General features: G+C 44.4%; 1 long non-coding RNA gene across 1 annotated transcript; it reads right to left on the bottom strand.

Moving 5' to 3' along the window:
• Window positions 1-2,352: 2,352 nt before the first annotated feature.
• LOC117130432 lies at window positions 2,353-6,174 on the bottom strand. Its single transcript, XR_004453824.1, has 2 exons — window positions 4,743-6,174; window positions 2,353-2,618 (listed from the first exon to the last, which is right to left on the bottom strand). It is a non-coding gene; the product is annotated as an uncharacterized LOC117130432 (long non-coding RNA).
• Between the last annotated feature and the right edge of the window lie 6,073 nt (window positions 6,175-12,247).

Below are 12,247 nucleotides of genomic sequence, written 5' to 3'. Positions count from 1 at the left end.
GTAAGAATATGTTTTCTCTTTGAAATTCTCGGTCTCAAAATATTTTCATGAAGAGTAGAGGCAATCAACTCATGATCCTTACAGTGCTTTTGGTTTAGACAGGAGAATGACTGAGGAAACACCTTTGGTTCATGGAGGATCGGTTTTGGCTCAGGCCGATTCTTTCTGGGGCATGAATCTCTTTAAGAAATCTGGTACTCGCGGATAGATGGACTGAAGAACCTCCAGTTTGGAAAATTCATAACTTCTTCATCCGTGAAGATTTTCATGCGATTCCAAGCCTCAGTGAATACCGTTAGAGTTGGCTTTCTGGGAAAATTGGATTCATGACAAAAGGCCTTCTGAATGTTGACATATCCTCCTTGGACTGAACCTCTGTCGCTGGTATCAAGGTAGCCGGTTTCAACAAAGCTTCTCCAAAACTCAGACTGTTGGGCACGGTAAATGCTTTCAATTCTTAGAGGCTGAACCTGTCTTTCCTGTATACTCAAAATAAACACTAAAAGACCAGGATCAAATGTGCAAGATAAATATTTGTTCAAATCACAAATCAAGATATCTTTTCCAAGAACAAATTGCACATTTTTCAGCCTGTCAAGGTGCTCATCAAAGTAGATATTACAGACAAGAATTTTATCAAGGTATGCAACAACAGTATTCATTTTCAAGATGGGCATATCCTTCCCAACATCTGAACACACAAGCTTAAGTTCAGTTTGAGAATCATTTATCAAAAGTTCAAGGCATTTTTCAAAGAATGTGTTGTAAACCAAAATATCATCAGAACTCAAGACAACACCATTATCACGAAATGATCTCAGAAAATACCAAGTCTTATCAGTTTCAAAACTTAAGAGATCAGGCTGCAAAACAGAACCACAAAATTCAAGATCACGAAAATCATTTTCAGTTTTAAGTGATTTCTGTTCCAGCAACTTCTGAATCAAAATTTCGTCCAAGGCATAAGAGGATGCAAACAATTCATCAGTGATCAGTACATGTCTAGAAGAACTCAGATCAAAGCCATTTCCTTTGCAAACAAACAAATCAAGAGATTTTTCAGCACAAAAATCAGTTTGTTGCAAATCAAGATCAAATGGCCTTCCAAGAAGATGAAAACCTTTGTTATGTTCCAAGAACTGATCAAAGCTCAAAATAATTCCAGAAGTGATGCCATTGACACTTTGAAAACGTGATTGATCAAGACATTTATCAGGTTCAAAGATTTTTAAAGAATTAATCATGTTATCAAAAACAGATTTTGAAACAAAAAAATCTTTCATCTTGTCAAGACCAAAACGAATTACATCATCAGTACTGACTTTCACAAACATGTCAGGCAGAGAATTAAGAGAAGAAGGTTCCTCACAGTGCTCTTGAAGATCCGGAGGTAAAGGGGCAGGAGTTGTGCCGGGATCAAAGCATAGATAATTCTCCATAGCAATGGATGTGATGCTTGTTGCTTCTTCATCAAAGACTGGACCAGGTTCGTCCTCCTCATCAAAGATAGGACCTAGATCATCATCCAAACATATCCTAGTGTCAGGACATGGGCACTGATGTGGAAAATCCAGTGGCTCTTCCTCAAAAACCTGTGGAGACAAAACAAGACTACTCGGAAGCTCCGGTTGCAAAACAGTTAGTTCTACAATAGCTTGTTCATTATCAAGATTAAACTCAGTTTCAAGAGAAGGAAGATCACAATTTTTTTCACAAAACATCAAGCTTTCAATTAGCTCTTCATCAGATTCATCAAAAATGGGTAGAGAATCTGAAAAATCTTTAAGTTCTTCAAAATGGTTTTCAGATTCACCTTGGGCTTTCTTACTGATGAACAAGGATGGCTCAGCTACTGGGGCACGTGTAGATGTGCTCTTCTTTTGGCTCTTGCTGAAGTCCTTAAGGGCTTTGTCCACTCCCTTCACAAGGTTATCACAAATTTGTTGGACATCAATTTGAAAGGGTTGCCTTTTTGGATCAGCCACATCTCTGGTTGTTTTTCTCCTTACAGCTGGCTGTTCCTGCACACTAACAAACTCATCAAAATAATTCAAAGGATATTTAAAAGGAGTTTGAGAGTTAGAATTTCGTTGAGGCTTCTCCTTGTTACTTTTCCTTTGCAAACCAAAAATCATAAACCTGAAAAATCTCAACACAAAAGTTAGTAGATAAAAACCTCACACTCTCAAGTGTTTGATCCTCACCCACACAAGTGTTTCTCTCAGATTTAGGTGATCACACACAAGTTTTACTCAATGTTCTAAGAGAACAAATCAAAGAATCCCAATGGGCAAATCCAAGCAAACAAGGGAATTTTCTCAAGATAGAAAGATAAGAGATTTTTGATTTTTGAAATCCGTTTTAACCACCTCAAAGGCTGGATTTCTCCTCAGCCAGCAGGCTTTCTCTTCCACCACCAATCCACAAAACAAACTTTGAACTTTTTTTTTTTTTTTTTTTTTTGAATCAAATTGTAAATCTTTTTTTTTATATATATATATGGATGGTAATGAGGGGCCCGGATTTAAGAAAGGTAGAAGAAGAAGTGTTTGAAGAAGATGGAGAGATAAGAAGATGGAATGATAATAGAGTTACCGAGAGAGTGGCTCTGATACCAACTGAAGAACCCTAGGATAGGGAGGATCACTTTAGCTGGGTGTTGGATATGATCCGAGAAGGCAAACGGCACTTCTGGAACTGAGATGGATTGAAAGGATCGTAAAGAGATGCGGAATGGCTCTTGATATACCCACGATCTAAGGCTAACCACCTAAGAACAAATGTAGTGTGTTGGTTAACCACCAAACGACACACAAAGATGATTGGCTGACCACCAAATCAACAAGCCGGTTCAAACCGATGAACTAGCTAAAGAACTCTCTCTCTCACTCAGAGAAGAAACGAAATAAACTCAAAAACATAGACTCATTTTATTCATGGCAGAGTTTACTTATTTATAGTACAATGAGTCAAAAAAAGACTTAAGAGTTTTGTAGAAAACTAGAAACTTAGAAAACATAATCAAAGACTAAGACTTTTGACTAGAAATAAGTGTGTTGAATGGCTCTTGGATGATCACGACTTTGACTCCTTTTGTTGATATTTCTTGATGCAAATGGGCAGGAGACCATCAGCAAAGGCCTGGTCGAATTTGGTGTAAAACCGACCCAAATTGAATTTGTTATGAATTATTCTTTGGGCTGAAAAAGGCCCATTTCGCCCAGCAACTAAACCAGCTCCATCTTCAGTGTCACTTAGCTCATTCAGCTCCAAGCTAGTGTCGCTTAGCTCACTCAGCTCATCCAGCTCAGATATGTAAGTGTCACTTTGATTCAGCTCGACCAGATCGCCCAAATAAGTGTCACTTCGCCCAGCTCGTCCAAATTTAGCTTCTGGCTCGACCATGGTTGCTTCATCCGATGGGGAAACCTTGGTTGGGTCGAGTTGTGCACCATCCTGGCCCGAGTCTACGATCCAGGGCACATCATTCCCTCCCTCTTCAAAAAGATTTGTCCTCAAATCTGGAACATTAAAAGGAAAAGGGTTATAAGCAAAGGAATCATAATCTGAACATTGCTCACCTTGAGTTTGGTCCGGTTTTTGAATGGAAGAAGATCTTTCTTGGTTTGCTTGATGACCAAGAATTTTTTTTTCATCTAGCCCCTCCATTGGATCATATGTGAAGTCATCGAAAATTGGCAATGGATCTTCCTTTTCTGGCTCGGTTTCAACGTTCTAATTCTCCAAAGTCACCAATGGTTTCTGGTTTTGGCACTTGTTAGCATAATGACCAATCCTATGGCATTTGAAGCACCTGGTAGAATGAGCTTTGCTTGTGGGTTTCACAGCTTTGCTTTTATCAGAAGACAACACATTAGTTTTCAAATCAGAATTTGAAAGAGAAGAAAAATTACTTTGCTGTTTTGGTGCAGAAGAAGTGTTGTTGTTTCCCTTCTTTTTGAGTTGTCGGACAACATGAATCGCCTTATGCAACATATTTTCCAAGCTGGCATAAGTCTGAAGCTCGTTCTGATCAGACACATCACGGTTGCTTCTCTTGGCTTTGGTGAAGGGACGATCACCACTTTTGACCCACTTCTCATCATCGCACCTGTTTTGTCTCTTCTTTTGTTTCTGCACAAAGTCAAACCCATTAGAAGCAAACTGTTTCTTATCAAAAATCAATTGCTCCTTTTCAAAAACAGTTTTAAAAGGAAAGTAGACGTCTTGTTGTAGTTTTGATTTATTGAGAAGTCCAAACATCCTGAAAACACTTAACAAAGTTAGCAAATAAAAATCCTCACACTCTCAAGTGTTTAGCTCACGATTTTTAGATGGTCACTCAGAGTTCTTTCACTGGTTCAAAGGATGAAAGGCAGTAAAAAAATCAGCAGTCAAAACCCAAAACAAACTTTGTGGGAAAATGAAAAGAGAAAGAACAATGAAGAGATTTTTGTGTGGATCCGCCTTAACTGTCCTAAGGCTGGGTTTCTCTTCAGCAAGCAGGGTTTCTCTTCCACCACTCCCCCTGGATTTCTCTTCAGAAGTGATTCAAGCCAAAACTTTCACTCCTTTTTTTTTTTTTTGATCGATTTTTTTTTTTTTTTTTTAATAACTGGCGATCACAAGGGAGTAAAGGAACAGCCCGGATCCAACAAGAAATAAGAAAAGAAAATCGTGGAGAGATGAGAAGATGAAAAGATGAAATGAAAACAAACCAGCCAAAGTGGCTCTGATACCACTTGATAGAACCAAAATAAGGATCACTCTTTCGGAAAGGTTGATATGAACTAAGATCCGAGAGGATTGAGAACTGATGGATCGAGGGGTGACACTAAGGGTTGCGGAATAGCCCAAAGATACTACCAGACTTCGATCGTTGCCGGATGTGACGCACCGGTCCAACAAAAGAAGGATCGAAACTTGGAGATAACCTCCCCAAGAAACTAAGAACAAGTTCTACAAAGAACAAAGAGTTTTAAGTCAACAAAAGGGGAAAACAATCTGTCTTATTTAGTGGCTCTAAGGCCTTATTTATAGGATTACAAGTTGTAGAAATCCAAAGAAGAATGTGCTAAAAACAAGACATAGAAACTAGAAATGAAGACTTTGACTAAAGACCGAAATTAATGATTTTGTTGAATTCTTTTTCCCATGCACGACCAAGACTTCGTTGCTGACTCCCTCTTGGTATTCAGATGAGAATGTGCTTGAAATGGACTGAGGAAAGGGCTGGTCGAATATGGAAAGAAACAATCCCATAATGAACTTTATATGAACTTTTCTTTGGGCTGAAAAGGCCCATTTCGCCCAGCAGCTGAACCAGCTCCATCTTCAGTGTTAATTGGCTCATTCAGTTCCAAGCTAGTGTAATTTAGCTCACTCAGCTCATCCAGCTCCAAAATAGTGTCACTTAGCTCAATCAGCTCGTCTAGCTCGCCCAAGTAAGTGTCACCTCGTCCAGCTCGTCCAAAGTGGATTCTAGCTCGACCATATGTCTTCAAATGTGAAGTTGGACGGGAAAGACAAGCCCCAGTATGGTCAGATCGGTCATCTGGCCATGGTTCCAGCCAAAGCTCCTTTCCGGACGTATGCGGGACGGTCCAGTACACTGCACGGTCAGTCTGTCCGGTACGGTGAAAAACATGAACCTCGGTTGAAATGTTCAGAACGTTCTGATCTCCAGGCTTGTTCGGCTCCATGTACTGATCCGTGGACCGCGGTCTATCACCTCCAGCCCATAACCGCCCATGACCCGGCCAAGCCGGCCCGGACCATAACACTTCACCGAGCTGAGTTGAGCTGGCCACTAGCTGGCCTCAGCTGAGTGAGGTAACCTATCAGCTCCATTGAGCTACCAAGGACCGTATTACCTGGTTTCACACTGTCCCCAGCTGTTTGAGCTTGTACCCGACCTTATCCAGCTGCTAGATTACTCGGCCAAGTCTCCTAAGCTTTCTTCCATCCATCCTGGTTAAGGCTCAGCTTCCTGATACCCTTAACCTTCTTATTTGAGCCATGATACGCTTGTCCTTAGGCCAAATGACCTATCTGGTGCGTCTCCTCGCACCATGGCTCGTCCCAACGATCCTACCTAGGATCGGGGATGCTACATCCCTAGTCATTAATAGCCTAGATCCTTTCAACAGATACGCAGCGGATTATTTTGTAGTTAACCATTGGTCTAAAACCAATCTAACACTTGTCTGGTCGAATCACCTTAGCCTTGGTCAGTTTACTCAACTACCAATTAGCTTAAAGGTCAATCCTAAACCCAAACCAAGCCATACAATTCTGAGGTTCCATTCCCGTAAACCATTCTATCTTGATCTACATAAGTAAATGCTAGATCATACCTTTGCCACATCTACGGAGCTTATTAGCTCATCGGTCCTCCATTGACTCGAATTGCTCTTGCTTGACAGCTGGATCACGATCACTCAATGATCTTACTTAAGGTCCTTATCTTGATTCCTGCATCAAACAACTCCCCTAGGTACTTAGTCATTCAACCAACCATCCCCACAGACATAAGTAACCTTTGAGAAGTCTTTGAAAGGATAAGGGTTTGCATCTGGCCTTTCTCGGTTCATGCACACTCAAACATCCCCTTGCCATATAGGCAATAGTACCCAATCCATATTCTGGACTGACAAATCTCATTAGATCCAAAGTCAATCAACCAACCATCCTCACATGACTTGGAACTGATGAGTCATCATCTGGCCTGACCGGCTTTGGGACTTAACCCAAACAACATATATGATTTGTTCATACCAAACGATGCATTCCTTAATCAGATTAGTTCCGACACCTTGAACCATCATTCAGAGGTCAGGTCGTCCATACTCAACCATGATCAGATCTTACACGGCCTTCCTTGAACAATCACAGTTAGGCTCAGTATCTATGGTCTACGACACATAGTACTAGCCATACACTTCGTCATGACTCTTAGCCAATCTCGAAGCTATCAACACCAAGGTTGATATCTAGAAGCATCACATCAATACTCTTACTCCAGCAACGTGACTATCCATACTAGTGCTCAGCCATCGACCATCGTCATGAAACATGATCCGACCACCAGACTTGATAAGCCATCGTCTACTTAGCAGGTACTGATATAACCGGCCTTCCATTGCCATCATGTTGGTCTACGCCCTACATAATGCATATGGCGCCTATCCTACTCACCAACCCAAGGTTTATTGTAAGATATCCCACTTAGCCTTTGCGGCTAAAGCCATCCAACCATAGCCGGATCGTCCATAGTCCCATCTAACCGTCTTGTTAAGATCTAGGTGCGATCGACCAGTTATAAGTCTGTCCCAGAGGCTCACGGACCTTCTTACCTGATCCGACCCAAAGCCTGGATCCATACCAGAGAGTAAGGCCCAAGACCAAACCGGATTGCCTTGCAACCAATCAGACCTTACAACACAACACTCCGGTTAAACTAACCGTCCGTCCGTTCGACTATGCAGCCGCGGACTGTCCACTTGGTTCGGCCTAAGTATTGAACCAAAGGCACCGTTTGGAACTCACACCCTTTGGGAACTAGTACCCTTTGGACACTCGTGCCTCTTGGCAACTCATGACCCTTGGCATCTCGCACCCATTCAGATACTCCAACCGTTCGACCTAACCGTCCGTATGGACTGTCTGGTCCGTGCGTGTGTCCGGCCTATGGCCAAAGGACCACGCCTTAACCTACACAAGTCATGAACAACTGTGACTGTTCAAGGAAGGGTTGCAACCGTTCAGAACAGAACCGCCCCTATCCAATCGGATCACCTGAGGCCGGTTTAGACCATGCGTGCGCCTAACTCGACGGTTATGGACCGCGACTTCATTACTCAACCAGAACCACGGTTATAACCAATCCCAACACATCAACAAGGCCACGCCAATATACAGAAGGCGTAGAAGAAGAATTGGATGAAAAGAATAAGAAGAATAGGACACAATCCAAACGCCCATGGCTAGACCGGTTCAGACTGTCCGATTGTCTTAGCCGATGAGTCAGACTGTCCTATCAGACTGAACCACGGCTTTCGAGTCCTTCCCCAGACCCTTCTCTACGCCTTGGGTATTCATAACACACGGCCTCCTCTCTCCTAAACCGTTCTCCTTGCCGGAGATACAAAACCACCACGACCGGCCCTTTTCCGGCCGATCTCTTGGCCAGAACTCTCTCTCTCTCTCTCTACGTTTTTCCATGAGTATTTTACTCTGGAATTGGATAATGAAATCGACCAGAGAGCCCCCATATTTATAGAAAACGAGGGGGTAAGTCTTGCCCCACGAACAGGCATGACTTGCTAGCGAATGGGCACCATCGGCCAAGGGTTGTCCCCTTTCGGCCACTTGCATCCCTTCGCCCTTTCTGATTGGGTTTGGGGTCGGTCATAAGCCCAACCCACGCCCCAAGCCTTCTGGACTTAGCCCACGGCCTTGCCCAATGACCCAACATCCCATGGCCTCATGGCCGGACCTCACAGCCCGCCATTGACCCGGACCCGGACCATCGGCCTAAATCCCGAACAGTCCGTCTAGCTGAGGTGAGCTGACTCTCAGCTGCCTCAGCTGGGTGAGCTAGTAGTCCAGCTAGTGGATCTGACATAGTAGGGACTGAGCTGGAGTGAACTAAACCCAGCTTCAGTGAGCTGGCCGAGCTACTCGTCCACTTCGTCCAGTTACCGTCTTACTCGGCCTAGGTGTCTCTTAGCTTGTACAAGGCTAAGTCTAAGTTTCCTTATGTCCTTAACCTTCTTTCTCGACCATGGAACGCTTGCCTTGATGTCCTAAGACTGGCTTGCATGTTTCCTCGAACCATGGCCGTCCCGACAATCCTTTCCAGGATTAGGGGGGTGACAAGTCTCCCCCCCCTTGGGATGGATTCGTCCTCGAATCCGAATCGAATGCTTCCTCGGAAACAAACTGATCCAACCACTCTGGGTACTCTGCTTTCATTCTAGCTTCGGTTTCCCAAGTGATTATATCCTGACCATTACAGTCCCAGACGACCTTGACCATCTGGACCGTCTTCTTCCTTGTTGCTTTTTCCATCCTATCTATGATTCGAACTGGCCTCGTTTCCAAGGTTAGGTTCTTACCAAGATTGTCTGGAATGGCAGGAAGAGCGATGTCTTGGTCCGTCAAACATTTCCGAAGTTGGGAGACGTGGAACACATTATGAAATGCGTCCATCTTGGCCGGCAAGTCCAACTTGTAAGCCACCATCCCAACTCTTTCAATGACTTTGAACGGCCCCAAGTATCTCGGGTCTAACTTCCGTCTCCTGGAAATTCGGACTCGTCCTTTGAAGGTAATCATTTTGAGATACACCAAGTCACCTACTTGGAACTCGAGATCTTTCCTTCTTCGATCCAGCATAATTCTTTTGGGGATCTTGTGCCTGTCTCATCTTGTCCCTCAAGAACTTGATCTTTTCGGTTGTCTCTTCGACAATCTCTGGACCAATCATGCTGCGTTCCCCAACTTGGGTCCAGCATAAGGGTGTCCTGCATGGACGCCCATACAGAGCTTCGTATGGCGACATGCCAATACTACTATGGAAACTATTGTTGTAAGCAAATTCTACCAGAGGTAGATGTTTTTCCCAGGAATCACCCCAGTCTAAAACACATGCTCGCAACATATCTTCCAATGTCTGGATCGTACGTTCCGACTGTCCATCAGTCTGTGGGTGATAGGCTGTACTCATGTTCACTCTTGTTCCTAAAGCTTTTTGGAAAGCTTTCCAGAAGTAAGATGTAAACCTTGAATCCCTATCTGAAACTATGCTTGCCGGCACACCATGTAGTCGGACGATCTCATCAATGTACTTACGTACAATCTGATCTACCCCATCCGACTTCTTGATAGCCAGGAAGTGTGCTGATTTGGTTAGTCGATCAACTATAACCCAAACCGCATCTTTCTTATTCCTTGTGGTAGGGAACCCGGTCACAAAGTCGATTGTGATGTGATCCCATTTCCATTCCGGAATAGGCAAACTTTGCAATAACCCACTAGGCACCTGATGTTCTGCTTTGATGAGTTGGCAAGTGGAACACTTGGCCACCCACTCCGCGACATCAGCCTTCATACGGATCCAATGATAGAATTTCTTAAGGTTCTGGTACATCTTGGTCGCACCAGGATGAACCGAGAATTTGGCCTTATGAGCTTCCCTCATAATCTCTTCCTTTAGAATTCTATCATTAGGAACACTGATCCGTCCGTTTACTAGGATGGTACCATCCTTTGCAGTCTGGTACTCCGTCCTATCATTCTGAGCAACCTTATTCAGGTTCTCGTCCTGACCTTGAGCCAACCGGATTCGAGTAAGCAGGTCGGCTTGGTTAACCGCCTCCAATCCAAAGCTTCGGTTTCCGTAGTCAGCACGTTCAGCCGCAGAGCATGGACCATACCGTCCAGGTCATCCGCCTCCCGTTCGGCCGATACATCAGCCCTCTTCCGGCTCAAAGCGTCTGCTACCAGATTAGCCTTTCACGGATAGTAGGTGATGTCTAAATCGTAGTCAGCTACGAATTCCATCCACCTCCTCTGCCTTAAGTTTAACTCAGGCTGGGTGAATATATACTTAAGACTCTTATGGTCCGTAAGTATCTGAACTTTGGCGCCATACAAGTATGATCGCCAAATCTTTAAGGCGAATACTACCGCAGCCATTTCGAGATCATGGGTGGGGTAGTTTCCCTCATGTTTCCTCAACTGCCTGGCCGCATAGGCAATGACCTTCCCATGCTGGGTCAATACGCAACCAAGTCCAGTGATGGACGCGTCCGTATAGACCACATATGGTTGATCGGCCTCCGGAAGCACAAGGACGGGTGCGCTAGTCAGCATGCTATTAAGTGCGGAGAAACATTCCTCACACTCTTCAGCCCATGTGAACTTAACGTCCTTCCCGGTCAACCGCGTCATAGACTGAGCCAAGCTTGCGAATCCTTTCACAAACTTCCTATAGTAACCTGCCAGCCCTAAGAAGCTTCTGACTTCCGTGGCACTGCGGGGTCGGGGCCAATCCTTGATTGCCCTGCTCTTCTCTGGATCCACCGAGATGCCCTGATTGGAAACAATATGGCCGAGGAACCCAATACTCTTCTGCCAAAAACAGCATTTACTGAGTTTAGCATAGAGTTTGTGTTCTCGTAATCGTTCCAGCACGGCTCTCAAGTGTTTCCTATGAGATTCCTCATCCTTGGAATAAATTAGGATATCATCAATGAAGATGATCATGAATTCATCCAAGAAATCCCGGAACACGCTGTTCGTCATTTTCATGAAAGCGGCAGGTGCATTGGTCAGACCGAACGGCATCACTACGAACTCGTAATGACCGTACCTGGTCCTAAATGCTGTCTTCCTAATATCATTTGGCTCTATAGGGATCTAATGATACCCTGAAGCCAAATCAATCTTGGAAAACCACTTGGCTCCTTTGAGTTGATCCAACAGCTCGTCTATCCTGGGCAATGGGTACTTGTTCTTCACAGTGACCCTGTTCAACCCTCGATAGTCGATGCACAGACGCATGCTACCATCCTTCTTTTTCACAAAGAGGACTGGTGCACCCCAAGGGGAGCTACTTGGCCATATGAACCCCTTGTCAAGCAATTCTTCCAATTGCTTCTTTAGCTCGGCCATCTCGGCCGGAGCCATTCGGTACGGACTCTTGGACAGCGGAGCTGTCCCTGGCTCTAGTTCAATCGTAAATGGATCCGACCTATCAGGGGGGACACCCTGAGGTACCTGGAACACATCTGGGAACTTCGACACCAACAAATCCTCTGAAAGGTCTTTCAGACAGACAGAACTGCCCGACTCTGTAGTTGTAATTGTAGCCAAAAAGGACTGACAACCCTGTTCGAACATCCGAATCGCTCGAACTGCTGAAACCACTACTTTCTCTTGAGCCGGACACAAACATTGCTACTGGATCGGTCGAAGCCCAGTCTCCAATTGCACACGACCTCTATGGCAATCGAGAGTGGCCCGATACTTTCCCAACCAGTCCATACCTAGGATCACTTCGTGATTCTTTAGGTGGACACAGACCAAATCCACAGGGAATACCTTTCCATGTATTGACACTGGGATATTTGACATGAGACCTAGTGAGTTCATGGCTTGCCCTCCGGCCGCCCTCACTATCCCAAAATTATCTCCAGCGTCCAGACAGAACAGACCCTTTCCGACCAGTCCCGGACTCACA

Source organism: Brassica rapa, unplaced genomic scaffold (genome assembly GCF_000309985.2).
Source record: "Brassica rapa cultivar Chiifu-401-42 unplaced genomic scaffold, CAAS_Brap_v3.01 Scaffold0476, whole genome shotgun sequence".
Classification (NCBI taxonomy): domain Eukaryota; kingdom Viridiplantae; phylum Streptophyta; class Magnoliopsida; order Brassicales; family Brassicaceae; genus Brassica; species Brassica rapa.
The sequence above is the reverse complement of the archived record's forward strand: the minus strand, read 5'-3'. Positions and strand labels throughout refer to the sequence as shown.